The 7,216-nt window shown below is 54.4% G+C and overlaps 1 protein-coding gene across 5 annotated transcripts in view; it reads left to right on the top strand.

The window, feature by feature from the left end:
* The first annotated feature begins 392 nt into the window (after window positions 1-392).
* Window positions 393-7,216, top strand: part of P4HA2 (prolyl 4-hydroxylase subunit alpha 2) — a 37,703-nt gene continuing 30,879 nt past the window's right edge. For 2 of the 5 annotated variants that reach the window (XM_027547071.1, XM_027547076.1), the window contains exons 1-2: window positions 4,211-4,317; window positions 4,810-4,956. The gene's annotated coding sequence lies outside the window, so the exon portion shown is untranslated. The other 3 variants (XM_027547073.1, XM_027547075.1, XM_027547072.1) reach the window with 3 other exon arrangements.

Below are 7,216 nucleotides of genomic sequence, written 5' to 3'. Positions count from 1 at the left end.
GGTGGGCGTCTGTTCACCTGCCAGTTTTCCCCACTAGACAGAGCCCCTTTGATCTTCATGGTCCCTGAACCCCTAGCCAGGGCCTCAGCTGGTGCCCATCAAATGTTTGTGGAGTGAATGCACGAATGAATAGGATAGAGCCATTACCAGAAGGGAGGTGTGGCTTTATTTACACAGCAGATTTGGGAGGAAGGGGGTGTGACATGGCTGCTCAAAGTGACTCTTGATTTATTAAGTGACCCAAAATGTGTGTACTTAGTGAAGCCTGTGGAGGCCACATTAGTGGGACATGTCCATTTATTCATTCCTGTATTTTTCTTTCCCACTCTCTGTCTAGGTTCTGGGTTCTAGGCTCTGTGCTGGACCTGGATACACAGTGATAAACAGGCCAGAAGCAGCTCCCATCCCTAGGAAGGCAAAGTGGTGAAGGATGCAGACATGACAGTCAGATCATCCTGATTACCCAGGTGAGTCCAAAGTCCAACAGTAAGTAGCCTTCTATGAGACAGAGGAGGAGTAGAAGGAGACACTTAGGAACGACTGGGGCCCAGGACGCTGAGGCTCTGTTGGGGCCTCAGTCAGCCTTTTGGCTACAGTTTTATGGAACAAGGCTTTAAGGAGACACCCATCCCTTCATGTAGTCATGAAATATTTATTGACTCCCAGTTTTGTGTTAGCTGCTGAGGATGTGATGATTGACAAAAACACACGTTGTTTATGTAGTCCTGGAGACCCCAGGCCAGCATGTGTGTGTGTGTGTGTGTGTGTGTGTGTAGTGGTGGGCAAGGCAGGGGGAACAGACATTAAACTAAACAATCATTCAACTATAGCAACTGCTGCAAGTGTTACAAAGCATGTAGGGCATGAAAGGCTATTACAGGAGGTTTTGACCTGGTCAGGGAAGCGAGGAAATTCCTTCTGGGAGGATCTGAAGGATTTAATTGGGGAGGAGGGACATTTTGCTAGAGAGAAAGAAAAGAATGTGCAAAGGCCTGGGAGTGGAATGGGCAGGGGAAATGGCCAGTTAGAGGGCCTGGAGGGGAAAGTCAGTGCGGGTGGAGAAGTGAGCAGAGGCCAAACCATTCGCGGCCTTGTGGGTCACTTTGAGGACTTTTTTCCTGAGAGCAATGCAGTTTACTAAGCTGAAAGTGATGGGTTCAGAGCTGCATTCTGAGGAGGTCACTGTATGGAAGAGAGACAGGAGGAAGCAATGGAGGGGGCAGTCAGCTGGGAAACTGCTGCAGTCATTCAAGGGCGAGAGGATGGAGACCCGGGCTGCAGGACTCATTTTGCCCCAGATAAAACCTAATTCGCAACTCTCACGTTTTGCCTTTTTTTTTTTTTTTTAAGTACACATCTCTTTGATATTTAGACGCCTGTGCCAAGTTATTAAAGGATGGCATCCCATGGTCATATATTAAAAAAAGCAAAGAGGATGGAGAAAAATGAGTGGATTAGAAAGAGATTTAGGTGGTAGAATTGAACAGACGTGGGATATGGAAGGACACAGCCTGGGCTAGGGAAGAGGGAAGTGCTGAGGGTGATTCCCAGACTTCCAGTGAGGTAACTGGGGGTGGGGGTGGGGGTGGGTTCCCCAGTGAGGCAGGGAGTACCAGAGGCATGGAGCAGGAGAAGGGGAAAGAGCATGAACTCCACATTGGGCATGCTTTGACTGAGGAACCTGTGGACACTCAGCAGGATGTAGACTGTGCAGCCAGTCTGGAGTTCAGGAGTCAGGGGCAAGGGTAGGGAGACAAATGTGCTTCATCTGTGTGTAGGAAGAAGTTCTAGTAAGAAAGAGAATAGGAAAGTAGAGTGCCTAGGCCTGAACTCTAGGGAACCCCTAGACTAATAGGGAGGGAGGGGGATGAGGTTGGGGCGAAAATGGGCAGACTTGGCCAGAGAGGATAGTGTGGGACAAGAGTGTTTCCGGGAGGCAGTGACCAAAGGCTGCTGGGTGTCAGGTGGTGCTGGGGGCTTTGTCAAATGAGGACTGGAGAGTGGGATGTTGAATTTAGACTTGGAGGTTACGGAGAATTTGTTTGGTTTTGTGAGGGGGACAGAAGGCCCACTGCAGGGTTCTGAGGTTTGGGAGAAAAGTGAGGACAGATTGCTCTTTCAGAGAATTTTGCTGTGGTCGAGAAGGAGAGAGATACTGCAGTAGCTGGTGAGGTCTAATGCGGTTTTGTTTCCATAGTGAAAGTGAAAGTCGCTCAGTTGTGTCCGACTCTTTGTGACCCCATGGACTATACAGTTCATGGAATTCTCTAGGCAAGAAGACTGGAGTGGGTAGCCTTTCCTTCTCCAAGGGATCTTCCCAACCCAAGTATCGAACCCTGGTCTCCCGCATTGCAGGCAGATTCTTTACCAGCTGAGCCACAAGGGAAGCCGTTTACTGTTTCCACAGTTACTGCTAAGTCGCTTCAGTCATGTTCGACTCTGTGCGACCCCATAGACGGCAGCCCATCAGGTTCCTCTGTCCCTGGGATTCTCCAGGCAAGAACACTGGAGTGGGTTGCCATTTCCTTCTCCAATGCATGAAAGTGAAAAGTGAAAGTGAAGTCGCTCAGTGGTGCCCGACTCTTAGCGACCCCATGGACTGCAGCCTACCAAGCTCCTCTGTCCATGGGATTTTCCAGGCAACAGTACTGGAATGGGGTGCCATTGCCTTCTCCGGTTTCCACAGTAGAGGTCTGAAAATATTTTTAAAAATATTTATTTATTTATTTGGCTACACTGGGTCTTAGTTGCAGCACACAAGATCTAGTTCCCCGAACAGGGATTGAACCTGGGCCCCCTGCATTGGGAGCACGGAGTCTTTAGCCACAGGACCACTAAGGAGGTCCCAAGGCCTGTCAATATTTATAGGTCAAGGGGTGGAGCCATTTGAGAGGAGGAGGTTGAACATTCAAGATAGAGAAGGGATGATCCATCCAGCAAGCTCCTGAGAAGGGGGAGAGGATGGGAGGACCTGGGCAAACAGAGGGAGGCTCCCCGTGGTATAACAGGGTATAGTAGAGGCAGGAAAGTCTCTCTGTTTGGTTTTAGTTGAGCTCTGGGGAGATCAGCTGGTGGCTGAGGAAGGCCAGAACAGTGGTTCACTCCGTGTTTTATGTATTGTGTGTATTTCTGTGTGTGCTCAGGCCTTCCCCAGGTCTGGGCTGCCAGCCTGGACGGTGTGCCACAGGGAATATCCCCACACTTGTCTGGGCGGAGGCTGGGCACCTCCCACTCCGGGCTAGCTCCCTGATGAGATTCTCAGACAGTGTTTCCCCTCATTCATGAGCAGAAAGGTTCACAGAACAGGCGTGGGAACCTGCTCTGTGGCCAGGGCCTCCGCTAGCTCAGGCCGAGATTTGCAGCATCCCTGCCTTCACTCCCTCCCAGACTGGATTGGCTGAAAGTGGCGTCCACTATTTTTGGCCCGTATTGTATATAAGGGCTCGGGAAAAACAAAGGTTGACTCCAATGTGCCCCCCTGCCCACCCCCCGCTTTGACCAGTCTTCGATGGTCTCCCTTCTCATCAACCTATTCAGCCACACATTTCATCACCAGGAGTGCCGTATCCAGGAGCTGGGGACAGCCTGAATCCCTTTGGGAACCTGGTCCTGGGGGTGGATCCCAGATCTTTTTCAGGTCCTTCTCCACTGTTCCCTTCCCTGATAATCCAGCTCCAGGGCCGGGTGACCCCAGACCCCGTCACCTGATGGTGATGATGATGGGGAGGCGAGGGTAGGAGCGGTATATCCAGCAGGACCACCGAGGAAACGGGCCTGAGCTGGGGCCAGGGGAGTCGGCCAGCATCCAGGGATGCTCCCCCCACCGCACTAATCTCCGGTCGTGCGCGCCTCTCTAGCTGCCCAGGGGGCGGGGGAGGAGGGCGGGCAGAGTCCCACAAGGGAGCGCCGAGGGGAGGCGGGCGCCGCGTACGTGCGGCGAGCGGCCGGCCGCATGAAGGGCGCGGGCGGCCGGCCCCCGCCGCGTCCCGGGCCCGCTCCCGGCTCCCCGCTCCCGGCTCCCGCGCGGCCGGGCGGCCCGGGTCTTCCCGGGGATCGCCGGCGGTGGCGCCCCCGGCTGAGGCTGTCGGTGCGCGGAACCGGGGGCCTGGGACGCGCGGGGGGTGCTGCTGGTGGGAGCGGGGTTGGGGGTGGGCGGGAGGTAGGGAACCCGGGGGGAGAGGGAGGTGGGGACGTGGCGGCGGCTCAAGCGGGCGGAGCCGGCAGCGGCGGGAGGTGGAGCCGCCCAGGAGGAGGTGCCGAGTGGGCCCGGCGCCGCCGCGGGAGGTTCTGGAAACGCCGGGAGCGGCGCGTGTCCGGGTGAGCGTCCCGCCTGCCTGGCAGCCGGGTCCGCCGCGGGGCTCGGGTACCGGCCAGGGTCACCGGGCCGAACCTTCTGCCCGCGCGGGGCCGGCAGCTGGGGGCCGGGGGTCGCGCCGTCCGGGCCGCAGCCCCGCGCCGTCCGCCCTGTTTCTGCACCCGCATGGGTTCCTGTCCCGCCGCCGAGTCCCCTCCCCGAGATAAGGGCGGTGAGGTCAGCGGCGCCTTTCCTGCCGGTCCCTTCGGGGCGGTCGGACCGGGTGGGGACAGTGGCCGCCCCGAGGGTCAGGCTCCCGGGAAGGGGCGGCCCGGCCCCAGGGCACCCGGAGCTTGGAGGAGGCAGGGGCTCCGGGCAGGCCTCTAGGGGCCGCTTGGTGTTAGGTCCACCTTCCTCCATCCAGATGCTTGGGAGTCTGTAGCCTTGGCCTGTTTGGTTCCCATTAAGACAGGCTACTGGATGATAAAGTTTTTTTTTTTTTTTCTTCTCTCCAGTTTTGCCTCAGCAGCCGCGGAGACTTGTAACTAGTTAACTAATTCAAGAAACGAACCCTTCAGTGTTAATCAGAAACTGCAAGGAGTTGCTGGCCTAGTGGGGCACGCGGACTGGAGACCAGGAAAGGCCAGGCCCCGGTCAGTGTGGTGAGTGCTGTGCTCAGAGGGAGCACTGGACTGTGGGTACTTGGTAGAGGACAGGATGCTTCAGGCCAGAGGACTTCCTGGAGGAGGTGACCCATGAGCTGGAGTGGTCAGATGAAGGTTGAGTAAAGGGTAACCCAGACAGAGGAATAGCCTGTGTGAATGGAAGCTGACCTGGGCACTCTAGAGGAAGCAAGGAAATGGGGGGAGGGACGCTTTAGTGGATAGCTGCCTACAGACCCTGTCCAGAGAGCTCAAATGAGAAGACAGTGCCTGGTATTGTGTCCTGTATGTGGAGGGTGCTCAGTGAACCCTTGCAGCATGAATGTGGATGCGGAGTTTCCTTTTCCAGGGCAGAGGCCCCTGGTCTCTGTTTTCGACTTGACACCTTTCAGATGGAGAAGAATATCAAAGTCCCTCCCAAGGCTGAGGCTGGTGTCTTCTGCTGTAGAGTGATACCTGAGGCTTGTGCTGCTTGATGTAAACAATCTGAAGCTCAACAACCTCAGCCCTTTTGGAGGAGATCCTGGCCCTGAGATCAAGAGTTGGGGAACATTGCTTTTGCAGCTTAGGGCATTCTCAGATGTTCCTGATTCTGCAGAGATCCACTGTCCCCCTAAGAATTTAGAGAACAGTTTTGAAAGCTGCTGCCCATGTCACATCTGGGATAGCAGATTCCATGATTTAATTCTCTGTTAAATGAACCGTGGTTTCCTTTGGCTTGTGCTCAGAGAGTCTCTGAAGCTTCCAGGATGCAGTTTCTCACTTTGTTCTGGGCTTCCAGGTCCAGCCTCTCTGTTCACTTCTCCCTACTCATAGGATATTTGGGCTTTGTATCATTTTATTCTTGAGCCTCATTTGTAGACGGCCAACTCTGTCCACTGTGTGGCCCAGCCAAGGAAGCCACGTAGCAAAGATGGGGTGAGTTGGCTGGGGGCCTCATCCCAGAGATGCTGTCATACTGGGCCACCCTAGTTCTCTGAGAGATCTGCAGGCAGACATGGTGGCAACTGAGCATTATCTGTGGCTTGTGATAGGCCCTTCTATCCTGTCTAATGCTCTGAAATGGTGTACCCCAGAGAGTGCCTACTTTGTCACTGCTTTAGCCTGGCCGATCTCTGTTCATTCCTGGAGTATCTCCTGTGTACTTTTGCTTACAGTGTGCCTGGGGCTGGAATGAGGGAGGAGGGGAAGGAGACAATGATGGTGGTATAGTGCTTGCCCGTGGGTAACTCATAATTTCTCTGAGATTGCTGCTTCGTGCTGGCAGCTGGTCACATGCCAAGGAGGAGCTAAGAGTGTGAGCGTTCATGAGGAGCGACTGCATGGGTACAGCCCTGAGGAATGAGTAGGGTAGCAAATCTAGGGTCTGCTCATTTCCTGAGAGAACCTCCCTTTTTGACTCTGCCCTCCCACATCCTTGGGAGGGCCTGAGACTGGATGTTAAGACCTTGGCCAGTGTGTGGCCACGCTGGCCATGGTGTGCGTTGGGCTGTTGGGTGTGTCCCTGGCTCCTGGGATCTGTCTAAAGTTTAATTTTATGCAGATGGAGGTTGGCAGGAAATGCTGTGATGCAGGCACGTGCAAGCCCAGACAGGGTGCTGAAGTGAGAGTTAAACTTCGAAAAATCTAGCAATTTTTTTGGACTTTTGGAGTGCTAGGGTGGGACATGAGTCTGTTCTTGAGCAGAGAGGGCTGGTGGCTCCTGTGGTCGCTGGGTTTGAGCTGCGGATGTGGAATGAGGGATATCGTTTTTATTCTCAGAAGGAGCAGAGGGGGCTGAAAAGTCTGGATTAGACTTCTTGGAGATCTAGGAGAAAGTGTTTTAAGTGGTGTCATTGCAGGGCAGAGGGTTATAAATGTTTGGGTAGTGAATTCTTCACTTTCACTTTTCACTTTCATGCATTGGAGAAGGAAATGGCAACCCACTCCAGTATTCTTGCCTGGAGAATCCCAGGGATGGGGGAGCCTGGTGGGCTGCCGTCTATGAGGTCGCACAGAGTCGGACACGACTGAAGCGACTTAGCAGCAGCAGCAGCAGCAGCAAATTCTCCAGCTTACTGGATGTGACTCTGATCACAGACCAACATCTGCTCTGGACGTTTCAGGAAGTGTTTGCTAGAATATACCCTGCTCTGTACCTGGCACTCTTGAGGGCCCAGGGTGTGGCCAAGATCCTGAGACCTGGTATTTGTAGGAACTCAGAGTGTGCAGGCCAGAGACATAGGAATAGGTGAGATTCCAGAGTGTAGATCCGGTCACC

The sequence above is a fragment of the Bos indicus x Bos taurus genome, chromosome 7 (assembly GCF_003369695.1).
Source record: "Bos indicus x Bos taurus breed Angus x Brahman F1 hybrid chromosome 7, Bos_hybrid_MaternalHap_v2.0, whole genome shotgun sequence".
Lineage (NCBI taxonomy): Eukaryota > Metazoa > Chordata > Mammalia > Artiodactyla > Bovidae > Bos > Bos indicus x Bos taurus.
Note: the sequence above shows the minus strand (reverse complement) of the source record. Positions and strands in the feature narration are given on the sequence as shown.